This window comes from Phoxinus phoxinus (assembly GCF_949152265.1).
Source record: "Phoxinus phoxinus genome assembly, chromosome: 5".
In the NCBI taxonomy this organism is placed as follows: Eukaryota; Metazoa; Chordata; class Actinopteri; order Cypriniformes; family Leuciscidae; genus Phoxinus; species Phoxinus phoxinus.
The window spans coordinates 11,137,909-11,154,246 of NC_136880.1; positions in this window are offsets into that span (position 1 = coordinate 11,137,909).

Genomic DNA, 16,338 nt, shown 5'->3' on the forward strand with positions numbered 1-16,338 from the left:
GTTCGAGCGTTTGGCAGACGTTATGAAATGGCCAGATACTGAACAGACTTTGATGTTACAATGTGTGTTAACCGGTAAGGCACAAAAAGCTTATTCTTCATTAAGTTTTCGTGATAGCCAAAGTTACCGAAGGGTTAAAGAGGCGGTACTGAAAGCTTATGAGCTGGTACCAGAGGCCTATCGACAGAAATTCAGGAACATGCGAAAATCCTCAGAACAGACGTATTGTGAATTTGGGAGAGACTTAAAAATCCAGTTAGATCGCTGGTGTGCTGCTTCAGGTGTAACTAGTCGTGAAGATCTTCATGAGTTGTTCCTATTAGAACAGTTTAAAAGCACTTTGTCTGAGCATGTTTCCATCTTTCTGACTGATCGAAATGTTACATCTATGGAAGAGGCTGCCATTCTTACTGATGAGTATGTACTCACTCATAAATATGAAGTCAAGAAAAGTAGGTTAAAGTTTAGTGATGGCCCGACCGAGGGCGTAACTGTCCGTCATGCCTTTTCTAATAATAAGGGTGAGAGGAATTTTAAAAGTTATGCTGATAAAAATGACCAGTGTGCTTATTGTCATTTAAAGGGACACTGGAAAAAGGATTGTTTAGCACTTAAAGGAAAACTGATGCGTGTTAAATCTGAACCCAGGTCTGCTCTTGCCGTTTCATCTGTTCAGATAGATAATGATAATTCTGACTGTTGTCTTGATATCTTACAGAATCTGGAGAAACCAGCGGTATTTTGCAATGTTGGAGATGCTGGGTATGCTCCCTTCATTACAGGAGGCTATGTGTCATTGCTTGGAAGTACGGAGAAGGTTCCTATTAGGATTCTTCGAGACACTGGTGCATCAGAATCATTCGTTTTGGAATCTGTTCTCCCTTTCACTCAGGAGTCTAATACAGGAAACAGTGTGCTGATTCGCGGCATTGGATTGCAAACATTGTCTGTACCTCTGCATAACATGTTCCTCCAATCTGATTTAGTAAATGGAGCAGTTGTGATGGGAGTCCGTCCTTCGCTACCAATGGAAGGAGTTTCAGTGATTTTGGGGAATAATCTGGCGGGTGACCGTGTGTGGCGTGATGTTCCACCTCCACCTGTGGTTGCTACTTGCCCTGCTCCATTGGATGAGACCGATATCTCCCAGCAGTATCCAGAGGTATTTGTGTCATGTGCACTCACGCGTGCAATGCGTAAACAATCAGCTGAAGCAAAACTGAAAGGTTTGAAGGACTTTTTAACCTCTAAGAGGGTAGTGCCTGGTCTCCTTGCTTTGCCTTCTATTCCCCATCAGGTTTGGGTGTCTGTTCAGAAAGAAGATTCATCTTTGAACTCTCTGTTTGATGCTGTTTTGTCTCCAGATGTTGCAGAGAGCTCCGCTAATGGGTACTTCATTGAGAATGAGGTACTATTGCGGAAGTGGACTTCTAACATAGAGGGAGGTTTGACTGAACCAGTTATACAGTTGGTTGTGCCCATTTCTTTGCGAAATTCTGTATTAGAATCTGCTCATGGTGGGCTGTCCGGTCATTTGGGTGTAAATAAGACCTACCAACATTTGCTGCAGTATTTTTACTGGCCTCGTATTAAGAGTGACGTAAGGCAGTATATAAAGACTTGCTCAACATGTCAGTTGACTGGAAAACCAAATCAAACCATAAAGCCTGTACCTTTGTATCCCATACCTGTTATGGAACAGCCATTTCAGCATCTGCTAGTGGATTGTGTTGGACCCTTACCACCTTCAAAGTCTGGTAGCGTGTACTTATTGACAGTGATGTGTCAGAGCACTCGATATCCTGCAGCTTTTCCTTTGCGTTCAATCACCACTCGATCAGTTGTAAAAGCCTTATCCCAGTTTATATCTATTTTTGGAATTCCAAAAGTTGTTCAGAGTGATCAGGGATCAAATTTCACCTCTAACATGTTTCAAGGGGTGTTGCGGCAGCTCGGCATTAGACACAACAGATCAAGTGCGTACCATGCAGAAAGTCAGGGTGCCCTAGAGCGTTATCACCAGACGCTGAAGTCTTTGTTGAGGGCATATTGCACGGAGTTAGGAGGTGATTGGGAGGAAGGGTTACCTTGGTTGTTGTTGGCCACACGTGAGGTCATCCAGGAGAGTTTGGGATTTAGTCCCAATCAGTTAGTCTTTGGACATTGTGTACGGGGACCAATGGCGGTACTGTGTAATGATGCCCTACCGGAGGAGCCACCACAGTCTGATTCAGTACATACAGGGTTTTCGTCGACGTTTAATTCTAGCTGGGGAATTGGCAAGAGAAAAATTGGGAAAAACCCAGGAAAAGATGAAATGCTGGTTTGATCGTAAGTCTGAGATTCGCGTGTTTAGTCCAGGAGATCAGGTGTTAGCTTTATTTCCTTTACCAGGTTCTCCTTTTTGTGCGAAGTTTTTAGGACCTTACACAGTGCTTCGAAAAGTGTCTGATCAAAATTATATTCTTTCTACCCCGGAGCGCAGGAAGCGTACTCAGTTGTGCCATGTGAATTTGTTAAAGCCCTTTTATTCTCGTAATGTTGCTCCTGAAGTCATCCCATCCTCCGTAGCGTTAGCTAGTTTGAGTCAAATAGGTGAAGTGAAACCAGATGTGAAGTCACCTGATGATGTAATTTTACAACCTCGTCTAAAAAACTCGGAAACTTTGGCTAATCTAGAAGGATGGATAGAACATTTATCTTTCAAACAACGTTCGGAGTTAAATTCTATGTTAACTGAATTTTCTGTTTTGTTTTCAGACACTCCTTCTCGTACACACTTGATTGAACACGATATAGATGTAGGTGATGTTAAACCTGTCCGGCAACGATTTTATCGTGTATCATTTGACAAACGTCAGAAATTGGAGGCTGAAGTCAATTACATGCTTGAAAACAACATAGCAAAGCCTTCCTTTTCAGATTGGGCTTCGCCTTGTTTGTTAGTGGGAAAACCAGATGGCACTCAGCGTTTTTGCACTGACTATAGACGAGTAAATATCCTAACTAGACCTGACTCATACCCGTTGCCTAGGATGGAAGACTGTGTTGACCAAGTTGGATCAGCTACTTTTGTCAGTAAATTTGATTTGCTCAAAGGGTACTGGCAAGTGCCTTTGACCACCCGAGCACAGGAAATTTCCTCTTTCATTACACCATTTGGACTATATTCTTACACCGTAATGAGTTTTGGTCTCAGAAATGCTCCAGCTACATTCCAGCGGCTAATGAACAGAGTGACCGCTGGTTTAGAGGGCTGTGCTGTGTACCTAGATGACATTGTGGTTTATAGTGACACATGGGATCAACACCTTATCCGAATACGTGCACTGTTTGAATGATTGTCAGATGCCAAACTCACAGTCAACCTGGCAAAGTGTGAGTTTGCCAGGGCTACTGTGACTTACCTGGGGAAGGTTGTTGGAATGGGCAAAGTGCGACCTGTACGTGCTAAAGTCATAGCGATTGACAAGTTTCCTAGCCCTCAGACTAAACGTGAATTGATGAGATTTTTAGGAATGGCTGGGTATTACAGGAGTTTTTGTCCCAACTTTTCTTCTGTTGTTGCCCCGCTCACGGATTTGCTACAAGCAAAGGCTAAATTTGTGTGGACTCCAAAATGTGAAAGCGCCTTTGAGAATGTTAAACGCTTGCTCACGTCATCTCCTGTTCTGACAGCTCCTCGACTTGATAAACCATTCAAACTTCAGGTGGATGCTAGTCAGGTTGGAGCAGGAGCTGTTCTGCTGCAGGTTGATGAGAATGGTATCAATCGCCCTGTCAGCTATTTTTCACGGAAATTCAATTCGTATCAGACCAACTATTCGACTATCGAGAAAGAGGCGTTAGCGTTGATTTGGTCCCTGCAGCATTTTGAGGTTTATGTGTCTTGTGGGACTATGCCCACTGTGGTGTACACCGACCATAACCCTCTTACATTTCTTCACTCTCTGCAGAATCCGAATCAGCGTCTTATTAGGTGGTCTCTTTTCTTACAGCCTTATGCTTTGGAGATTCGTCATGTGAAAGGCGTAGATAATGTCTTAGCTGACGCCTTGTCCCGTGCCCCATGTGGTGGAGAATAAGTCTTTTGACCATTATTTTCCTCTTCTCTTTCATTGGTTTTCATTCCTTAATTTTGCTTTCTCCAGGCGCCGGGAGATTGCTGGTTTCGAAACCAAGAGATGTGGGGAGTTGGGAAAGTTGTAATGGTTAATGACTTGGTGTTAACTCCGGTAAGGTTGTTTTTTTTTCCCCCTCAAACTTATGTATGTTTTGGGATTGGAAATTGTATAAAGGTAGAGTTTCTAATGAGAATCTCTCCCTTTTTAAGGGGGGAGGTGTTACGGATTAGTTTTGTTTTGGGTTTTTTCTGTTTGTCTTTTCTTTCTTTTGATAGGTTGTCAGATAAGGATCCACACCTGTCTTCAATTTGTGGATGGATATAAGATGTCTGTCCTCTGTGGGAGGAGCGTCTACCCCTATCCTGCAGTTGTGCTGAGGAGCTGGACCTTCATATTGTTTTTCTCTTAATTGTTTGTTTATTTACTGTTGACCAACTATTTTCTTTATTATTTACCCCTAGACTTAAATAAATATATTGTTAAATATAGTTTTGGACTCTGAACCCTTTATTTTGTTACTTCCTTGAGCCGGAACGTAACACTATGTAAAAAAAAAAAGTGAAAACAAAACTGCATTCAATAATACATCGCTCTCCATCTGACCCTTTACAAGTTGGACATTGACAGATCATGCTTCCAATACAGTTGTCTCATTGTTTATGTAAGCAATAAGGTACGAGAGACTCCGCTTCGCTTCGTGCCTAACAACGCCCTTCAGACGTGACTTATTCACGATACAGCACTTGCCTCGAGTACCTTATTGCTTTTATAAAACGGTTACCACACAATACAACTACTAAAGCCGAAAAATATGTATCTATGCAACTTTCATGAAGTAAAATCACTAAAAGCCTTCCTTCCGCTGGAAAAAATAGTCCCTGACTGTCTTTATGAGTGAGTCAGTCAGTAGAGAAGCCTTTACATTGAAAGGACTCAAACTTGTGATCACGGAGAAGGAAGACACAACTGACAGATGACTATATGGGCACGGGGAAACCCCTTAACTGTTAAAAGCACAAGATATCGCAGTGGACATTCAAACTGATTTTTTTTAATATATGAATATATAGGACTGACCTGAAGGAAAATGCTATATCTAGAGAACTGAGAAGCCCTGGATCAAAGGAGAGAGTTGGCTAGCCACTGTAACTTACCTGCTGCTTACCTCTCAGTGCTGTTTTCCTCAGGTTCCTCAGGTCCTCAGGGAGTTACACTTACAACTCCCATTAAGATCCATATTGTAGTCATATATCGCCCCCCAGGTCAACTGGGAAGCTTTGTAGAGGAGTTGGATGTGCTGCTGTCTTCTTTCCCTGAGGATGGCACCCCACTTGTCATCTTTGGTGATTTCAACATTCATCTAGAGAAGCCGAATGCAACAGACTTCATCTCTCTTCTAGCCTCATTCGATCTCAAACGGCTCATCACCACAGGTACTCACAAATTAGGCAACCAACTAGACCTGGTTTACACACGCAACTACATCACAGACAACATTTTGGTGAAACCTCTCCACGTTTCTGATCATTTGCTCATTACTTTCAATCTTCAATCCACTAACCATGCTCCACCAACCCCCCTACCAGTTACTTTCAGACGAAACCTGCGCTCACTCTCTCCCTCCCATCTTTCCTCTGCTGTGTCATCTTCTCTTCCCTCACACTCACAATTCTCATCTCTGGATGTTAATACCGCAACAGATACTTTATGCTCCACTTTAACTTCTTCTTTAGACAATATATGCCCTATCTCCTCCAGGCCAGCACGTACTACTCCCTCTAACCCCTGGTTATCTGAGGTTCTTCGTGAACACCGGACCAAACTCAGGGCAACAGAGAGGAAATGGCGCAAATCAAAAGACACAACTGACCTTAGTATGTATCAATCTCTGCTCTCTTCCTTTTCTGTTGATGTTCATGCTGCAAAATCTTTTTATTTCCACAACAAGATCAACAGCACCGCTAACACACGAACACTTTTCAAGACATTCAACTCTCTCCTCTGTCCACCTCCACCACCACCCACCTCCTCTTTAACTGCTGATGATTTTGCTAACTTCTTCACCAACAAAACAACAACTATCAGCAGTCAGTTCTCAGCTCCAAACATACAGGAACCCAGTCCAACCCCTCCCACTCCCAAGCACCTTCTCTCCTCCTTCTCTTCACTAACCGAGGAAGAAGTATCTAAACTTCTCCTCTCCAGTCACCCTACCACCTGCCCTCTAGATCCCATCCCCTCACACCTTCTACAAGCCATTTCTCTCACACTTCTACCAGCACTCACACACATCATAAACTCATCCCTCCACACTGGCACTTTTCCTACAGCATTCAAGCAGGCTCGGGTAACTCCACTGCTTAAGAAACCGACATTAAACACATTACTCTTAGAGAATTACAGACCTGTCTCTCTCCTACCATTCATTGCGAAAACACTTGAATGAGTTGCCTTCAACCAAATATCATCTTTCCTCTCTCTGACCAACCAACTAGATGTAAACCAATCTGGCTTCAAGAAAGGGCATTCAACCGAGACTGCATTGCTGTCAGTCACAGAAGCCCTACGGATCGCAAAAGCTGCCTCCAAATCATCAGTTCTCATTCTCCTGGATCTGTCTGCTGCCTTCGACACTGTGAATCATCAGATCCTCCTGTCCACCCTCTCATCACTGGGCATCACAGGAACTCCTCTCCACTGGTTTGAGTCCTATCTCACAGGTAGGTCATTCAGGGTCGCATGGAGTGGCGAGGTATCCAAAGCACATCAACTGACTACAGGGGTTCCTCAGGGTTCAGTTCTTGGACCGCTCCTCTTCTCCATTTACACCACATCACTGGGACCCATCATACAGGCACATGGCTTCTCTTACCATTGCTATGCTGATGACACCCAGCTCTACCTCTCATTTCAACCAGATGATCCCACAGTAAGCTGCACGTATCTCAAGCTGCCTGGGGGACATCTCGGCATGGATGAAGGAACATCACCTGCAGCTCAACCTGGCAAAGACTGAGCTTCTCGTCCTCCCTGCCAATCCGTCTCTACAGCACGACTTCACTATCCAGCTAGATTCAACTTTAATCACCCCATCAAGGTCGGTCAGAAACCTTGGAGTAACATTTGATGAGCATCTGACCTTCACAGACCACATCACAAAGACAGCTCGATCATGCAGGTTTGCACTGCACAACATCAGGAAGATCAGGCCCTTCCTAACTGAGCATGCAACACAACTTCTCGCCCAGGCCCTGGTTATCTCTAGGCTTGATTACTGCAATGCTCTTCTGGCCGGTCTTCCATCATGTGCAACTAAACCTCTACAAATGATCCAGAATGCTGCAGCCCATCTTGTCTTCAAAGAGCCCAAAAGGGCCCACGTCACTCCTCTGTTCATCTCTCTGCACTGGCTACCACTCGCTGCTCGCATCAAGTTCAAGGCATTGACGCTTGCTTACAGATCGACCACAGGCTCAGCTCCCTCCTACTTTCACTCGCTCCTACGAGTCTAGATCCCTACCAGAAGCCTGCGATCGGTCAATGAGCGACGGCTCGTGGTACCATCACAGAGAGCCACAAAATCACTCTCCAGAACATTCTCATTCACGGTTCCTTGCTGGTGGAATGATCTCCCTACCCTCGTCCGGAATGCAGAATGCCAGAACTTTGTATTTTGAGCACTTCTTGCGTTATTTTTGCCTCTTCACGATGACTCGCTTGCTGTAGTCCTCAGTTGTAAGTCGCTTTGGATAAAAGCGTCTGCTAAATGACTAAATGTAAATGTAAAATGTCCCCTTGATCCCTGGCTGGCTAGAGTCCCCTCGTCTGAGGCCCAAGTGGGATGCCCTGGAGTGGAGCAGAAGCTGGAGTTATCCTGATGTTGTTTTAAGTGTTTTTAACTATTAATAAAAAGAAGAGATTTTATATCACTTGTTGTCCTGCCTGATTGGGTTCTTTGGTGTCGGCTCCTCCGGAGTGTGGTTATTGACCCTCGGCCTTGGGAAACGGTTATATATATATATATATATATATATATATATAAGATAAATAATCACGAATATACAGCTCTAAAATAGGCCTAGCTACCTCCCTGAAATAGCTCTATAGCTAACTTAGCAATCAAAAGTTAGCTAACATTCATAGATATTGTACATACCCTCGTAGTCGCATATGTATGAGGAAACTTATAGCTTAAACCCTTTATCCATTTTGGTGGCAGGAGTTTTAGATGTCAACCTGCATATGCGATGGACATCGGTTATGCTCATCTTCGGTAGCTCCTGAAGACATCTTGAGTAAAACAGCGCCATATTCAACGTAGCTCGTACAGAGGACCTAAACCGGAAGCGACGCGTTCTGTTTCACAGAATACGGAAGTTGGTTGCGCATAACCCCTATTAGTTTGCTTATGTTAAAACTTATTTTGTATGCAATTCAAATACAAAAATCTTAAATTCAACTTAAATTTAAACTGGGACATGTGAATGCTTTCAGCACCAAGGCCAGATCCCAGATTGGGACCTGAGCGGTTGAGATGAGCTCAGCATGAGGGGCGAGGAGGATACATCTTAATGGACGTAATCCAGGTGGTCATCCAGGTGGCCCAACGCCGAACTTCCTGAAGTGAAAGAGAAAGTCTTGGTTATGTTCACATGAACTGGTTCCCTGAAAGAAGGGAACGAGACACTGTGTTTGTGTCACCACTAATCATAAGGGACTATGATTCTGAATAGATGATGCATCACTCTGCTTAGATGTCCTTTTCTTTCTCGGGTCAGTGCTGCTGTTGTAATCACATTTCTTTCATTATTGGAAGATGCTGGAATTGTGTGCATAATTCTTGTAACTAAGGGCGTTCCGCAGGGTTCAGTTCTGGGACCCTTGCTTTTCTTAGTTTATATTAATAACATTTGTGATAATTTTAAATTTTGTAAGTATCACCTGTATGCAGATGATACAGTTCTGTACTCCTGTGCCCCTACAGCTGAGGAGGCTTTCTCAAATGTTCAGGCAGATTTTAATACCCTTCAACATGCTCTTTTAGATCTGAAGCTGCTGTTAAACCCACATAAAACTAAAGTTATGGTTTTCTCTACTGGTCGAAAAAAGCAACCATCTTTCTCCATCACATCACTGGATGGAGTCTGCATTCAATCTGTAGATAATTACAAATATCTCGGATTTTGGATAAATAAAAACTTAAACTTTAAATATCATGTTGATTATCTAATAAAGAAATTAAAATTTACAGTGGGTTTTCTGTATAGGTTAAAGTCCTGTTTTTCATTGGTTTCAAGAAAACGCTTAGTTGTTAGCCTTTTTTTGTCGCAGCTTGATTATGGGGATACTATTTACAGATTTGCCTCTCTGTCCACCTTGTCTAAACTTGACCCCCTTTATCACTCTGTTCTTAGATATGTCACTAATTCCAATTATGGGACACACCATTGCACACTCTACAGTTTGGTAGGATGGTCATCTTTGCATTTGCGTAGGCTTGAACATTGGTTTATTTTAATTTATTTTTTTTTTATTTATTTTTTTATTTTTTTATTTTTATTTTTTTTTTAACAATTGTTTATTGAGTTTTCTTTTTTAAAGTCATGAAATACAAAGATACCAAGCAAAAAGCAACTATACAAATCTAGAACCAACCCACCCCATCCCACCCCTGGTAGACTACAAGAGGGATAGAAAAATAATAATAATAAAGAAAAAAAATGACAAGTACAAATATTGAATGTCTTACATGGATGTTAAAAAAGTTGACACAATATCAAAAGCAGCTTGCCATAAATCAACAGTCTTAGCATCGGATCCATGCATACGAGAAGTCGAGAGTTCCATCGATATAATGTCCAGCAAAGATACTGTCCATGTTCGTCTGTCCATTGTGTGAGGAGGATTCCAGCGGTTAACTAACATTTTTTTTGCCGCTGTGAGAGCGGCTAACAGTAAATATCTTTGTCGAATGGATAAGGTAAGGACCCTAAAATCATTCAAAAAAAAAGGTGTGGGGTCAAACAAATATCAGTGTCCAACAGATATGATAAGTCTTGTGACAGCTGGGTCCAAAAAGGTGAGAGAGAGAAACAGTCCCAAAAGAAGTGCAAGTACGTGCCTAGAGATCCTTGAGAGCAAAGATTACACTTGGGAGAGGAGGATAGATTCATATAGAAACGTTTCATAGGAGTCAAGTAAACCCTATGTAGTAATTTCCAGTGTATCATTTGATGATTGGGGTTCTTGGAAGACAGCTTAAACATTTTCCATACCTGATCCGAAAATAAAACATGCACATCTTCATTAAGATCCTTGGCCCAAACAGTTGTAATAGATAAGGGTTTGTAAGAATACCTTAAGAAGATACCGATAAATGACTGAAACAGAGGAGGGAGATCTCTCAGAAGGAAGGATTAATTTGCGCAGTGGGTGAATAGGTAAATTGGAGACCCAAGGCACCCCATATGCCCGAAGGGCCGATCTTATTCGCAAATACATATAAAAAGATGTACCTTGTAAATTATATTGAGCTTTAATGTTCTGAAATGATTTTAGACCCATATCATCATAGATCTCTCCCAAAGTGTTTACTTTTTTCCCCCATTGCGGACAATGAAAAGGGACCTTGCCAGACAAAAGATTATTATTATGGAAAATAGGCGAATGCTTATGCCAAATTGTAACTTGGTGTGTTTGCTTTTCGACTTCCCTCCAAGTGGAAAGAAGATGAGTTACAATGGGACCAAACTGAGATTTACACTGCCTCAGTGGAACCCCGGAAAAAACAAGATGCTTCAGTTCATAGGGATAAACTATAGATTCCTCAAGTGCTCTCCATGAAACAGAAGCATCAGAATCAAACCAGACTGATAAAGGGCGGAGGGTAAAGGCTTGAGCATAAAGTCTAAAATTAGGGAAAGACAGACCTCCATGTAATCTGTCACGCTGTAAAGTAGTCAGCTTGATTCGAGGACGTTTTCCATCCCATATATACCGGGAAACGCATGCATTGAGTTTATTCCAGAAGCCAGCAGGTGGAGAAAGAGGAATCATAGATGAAAAGAAATTAATACGTGCAAGAACATTCATTTTAATTACAGATATACGAGCATGAAAAGAAGTAGGGAGACGAGACCACTTTTCCAAGTCTGAGGATATTTTTGCTAAAATACTATTCAGGTTTTTCGAGATAATTTCCTTCAGGGATGGAAAGATATTTATCCCCAGGTACTTAACACTTGCTTGGTTAATTGACATCCTATTAGCCTAAATAGACTACTTAAAGCAGGAAATATTGCTCCTATTGAAGTAATGTAATAGTTGAATGACGGTGGATTATGAACTCGCCAAAACGGAAAAGAAAGCCCAACTGACGCAGGATCAGTTACTGCTGCTGGCCCAGTTGGTGCTGAAAAAAATAAAAAAAATAAAAGGGAAATTCGGCACTGGGATACAACATCGAGAATTGTGAAGTTTGCATCGAACACAATCTGGGTATTGATGGAGTGGGTTTTCTTTCTATTCACAAACACGTCCTCATCCTGACGTGGTGCAATTATTTTAATAGGCCTATGTGTCGATCTGTCTATAGCACCGACCACTCCGGGCACACCGGCAATATCCATAAAGCTGGCTTTGTTTCTTTGTTTTGGTGGCTGTCTTTGGTGAGGAATCTGAATAGACTCAATCCCAAGGTAGTCAACCATTGCCACTGCTTTCTGAAAAACCTCCTGAAAGCTGTCCTCATTTTTTTTGCCTTTTAGATTAGATTTAACACACTCTATTGACCTTCTCATTCCTGCAATTGTTTTTGTCCGTTTTTGCAGCGACTTGTTCAGACACTCTAACTCCTCAATCACTTCTAATGCCATAAAAAGTCCAAGCAGTTTTCTCCTTTTCAAATCTCTCTCGTAGTCCATTTGCCCTCACACCTGTGTTAGATCCATTTGATGCCATCTCCTCCAAGCTAGATAAATCACTCTCATACTGAGACAGCTTTTCCTCGCACTGTGATCGGACACTGAATTTTTCCAGTAATCTAGATTCTGCGCAGTGAAATGACCGACTGCCGGCCCCATAGCTTCAGGGTTTTTGGCTTCTTGGCCTTTAGGACCTGTGGGGGGCACTGTTGTGGTCTCCCCTGATGGTGGCGGTGAAAAGGGCGGTGTCCCTGGGCTACCTCAGCCCCTCTAGGTCGCTGTGGTGCCTGAAGCTGAGAAGCGTTCTGTTGTCGCACTCGTTGCTCTGAGCCCGGGTAGCGTGGGTGAGCCAGAGCCAGTTGCAGTCTAAAATGTGGTGCCCGTGGGACCTGAGTTAGTTGTCATGTGGCTTCTGACAACTTCATTCTCTTCTCCAATACCTCATAAACATTGGGGCCAAAAAGATGTCCCAGTACAATTGGCAGATCTCCCAATGTCTTCTTACAATCTTCAGGTAACCTTGCCTGAACAAGCCATTCCTGGCGCAGGGCTGTTAGAAGGGTTGCTGAAATTGTCCCAAGTTCCAGAGTCACATTTCCCATAGTCAACAGAGCAATCTGTAAAAACTGAGATATAGAAGTGTCAACGCTCGCTGACTCTAATGTGTTATTACATACAAGAAGCAGCTGGCAGATAGTATTCTCTGCTCGAGTTATATAGGCTACCGACTCGTATGCCTTCTTCAAGAAAGTGTCAGTATGTCCACATTGTGCACTTGGGTGGTGTACATGGCCTCTTAGAGCCTCATCTGGTGATCAGTGGCGGTTCTAGACTAATTTTACTTGGGGGGCCAAGGAGGGGCCAGTGTTTAACCTGAGGGGCACATTAGAAATGGCAAAAAATGATATTTAAAGATTATAAACTTTATTTTACTTTAAAATCATACAAACATTTATTTTGTAAAATAAATGTAGCCTGTTCTTTGATCCTTGCCTGAACCCCTGAATGCTTACCGCTCATAACGGCAGCGCCATCGTACGCTTGGCCTACAAGGTTATTTTTGTAGTTCAGGCCATATTCCAGTAAGTGCACTATTTTTCCAGTAAGCCCTGCTGCATCTAACCTCTCTGCAGATTAAAAATGGAGAAAAATCTCCTTAATGGCCCCATTGTAATAGTACCTGAGTGTGAAAGAAATCTGTTCCCTTTTTGAAATATTCTCGGTCCTTAAGGTAATGCATTGTTATGGTTTTATATGTATAAACTTTCAACTACATTGCAATCATACCTGATATATTACTATTAGAGATGGGGGAATTAACACATTAATCTTTACGATTACTTTGAGATGAACGCTTTTTAAAAAAAGTAACGCAATTGATGCAGCACTTTTTTTGCCTCGTTTTAATGACTTCCTGTTGCGGCTGCTATTGTGAGTGTGCCGTACCAAGTCACCCTGTCATGATGAAGGACAAGGATGGAGTTTTAGGAGGAATGTTTGCATTTAAAGTGTTGCCTGATGGCGCGTTTTATAAAACAAAGATGCTGTGTACAATTAGCAAAGCTGAATTCAAATACCATAGAAATACGCTCTCTGTTATGTGTTTGTAAATTTATAAGGGACTGCATAATGGGCCTCTCCAAAATCATTAAGAAAATGCAAGAAAAGAGCTCTTTGAAATACCCCACTGTCAGGCAGATAGTATGCTTAGACCCCTCCGTCATGAGCAGAGACCCAGAATGGTGCAAGGGAAAGATGAAGTCTCTAGTTAAAAGATTTCTGCAGGACAAGCAGTTGACAGGAGGAATTTCAGCAGGTAGGAATATTATAGGAAAATAAAGGTTACACACAGCGCAGTATGCATAAGCTGTGTTCTCAGTACTTTGATCTTAAGAACATTAAACTAAGATTAGTTTAAGTTTGTTTTTAAATGTGAGTGCTTCAAAAAAGTATGATATCATATGGGAGTATGATATGGGCTTAAACAGTAAATAAATAGATGTTATATATTTTATATGCATTAGTCTTCCTCTCATGTTCAAACTCAGATTAAATAAATATATTTACATCAGTATACTGTACCAGGTATATATAAATAACTATCCATTTAAATTGATGTGATTTATTTTTGTGTTTGTCCATTACAGGTGATACTGTTGTGGAACAGTTTGACAGCTTTGTCTCTACATGGCAAAAGTGAGGAGTTCCTCTCTTTCAAACTCATGGAGCAACGACATAATACTTTACTTCACCAAACTCTCAACGCATCTTATCCTGAGCTTCGGAGATTCCTCCAACGCCTCGTGCTGTTATCTCATGGGCAAGCTACGGTAGAGAGAGGCTTCTCCGTGAACAAGGAAGTAGAGACATGCAACATAAAAGAAGAAACTGTTGAGGCCCAGAGACTTATCTGTGACCAAGTATGTGCTTTAGGGGGGGGGTTCTCAAAGTGTCCCTCACAAAGGAACTACTGGCCTCTGTAGCCTCAGCCAGGACCAGATACAGGATCTACCTTGATGAGGAGAGGAGGAAGAGAGAGGGTGCCTTGCGTGGACTAAAGAGAAAAGCTTTGGAAGATGAGCTGGAAGAACTGAAAAATAAAAGGCGAGTGTTGACGGTGATGTGCGCCAGCCTTCAGAAGGACACCGATCAACTAGCTGAGCTGGCCGAGAACAAATCTAACACACTCATGGCTCAAATGCTTACAAAATCTAATACTCTGAGGAGATTCAAGGAAATGTGCAATGAATTGAAAAATGTTCAGAGTTTAAACTAAAATCGACTGAATTAAGGCACATGCCCTAACTTATTTACACAGTAAATGCAATTTCTATAGCTCTTGCATACACGTATGTACTTTGAATACATTAAGTTTCAGCATTTAAAAAGTTGAGCATATTGAAGAGCTGTTTTTGTGATTATAAAATAATTATAAATAAAATAATTATCTTTTTGAACTCCAAGGTGGACACACTTTTGTTTTCGGTTACAGTAACTGGTTTGTTGTTTTGCACACTCTTTTACAAAAGCAAGCTTTTTGAATAATAAAATAAATTGACATTTTAAGCTGCCTCCTGAACATTCTCTAATTCAGTTCAGAATTATGTAGTTTCATCATTGCATCATCGTCAAACTGAATGGTTGCAATTCAGAATTTGGGACATGTCTATTTAAAAAAAAAAAAAAAAAAAAAAAAGTTTAATGACTATAAGCTACAACACGTAGGCCTATTAGCCTACAGTACAGATAATCATCAAATATTATTTTGCTTGATATGCCAATCATTAATATTTGGTGTTTTAAATGCCTGTTTGAGGTCTCTGTGAAAGTTTTAAAGCAGTCTTTTAGTGCCGAAGAACTGTTACGTCCGTAACATTGTTTTTTCCTCATAAATGCGAACACGAAAAATACATTAAAATTTATATTTCATGTTCTGTGGAGAGCCAACCCTTCTTCATCCGGTGGGTAGTATTACTGTACCTTTGGTTTGCGCAGTGTAATTCACAGAATTGATTTCTCTGCTACCAGCCTCTGTCACGTACCGTGTGGAGCTTGTGGCTATTGCAAGCGCGCAGCTGAGAAGACAGTGTCGCTGTCAAATCTGTCCCTGGGAAAAGTAACGTTGTGCCGAATTGAAAAAGGAACTACGTTTCGTTACCAAATTTTCAGTAGTAGCGCGTTACACTACTTTTTACCCGAAAAAGTAGTTGCGTCACTGTAACGTGTTACACACAACACTGTATTTAAATAAACTCCTAATGTACTTACAAACTTTCCAATGCCTCGTTTTATGAGTACAAAACCTATTTTTACTACTGTAGAAGTTTGGTACCATCCCGGGCATTATTAGTGGGGTAATTTACAAGATAAATAACCTAAATTACAAGATGTTTGGCTCGAGGTCATGGTGCAAAGGACCATAGGTTGATTTTACTCCAAACCATTCCTTTAACTGCTGCAATCCAGGCGTCATGTTGTGTTTTGTTTTTCGGAAATCTCAACACTAATTAGGCGGGGCAGAGGGAAAGAGCAAAGGAGTCTTTTTATTGCTTGGTGCCTAGCCAATGAAATGGGACTTATTTTGTACATGATGATGTCACGACATCTGCCCCCTCGGGACCTTCGAAAAAGGCTTATCATAAAAAAAGCTTAATGTGGCTTAATGTACTAAAATTTTTACATTAACGGACAATTCAGGCGCAAAATGAACCTGTCGGTCGACTTGGTACCCATGTGTTATTAACCCCTAGGTTCATTTTGCAGCGGAATTGTCCTTTAAAAGACCAAACTCA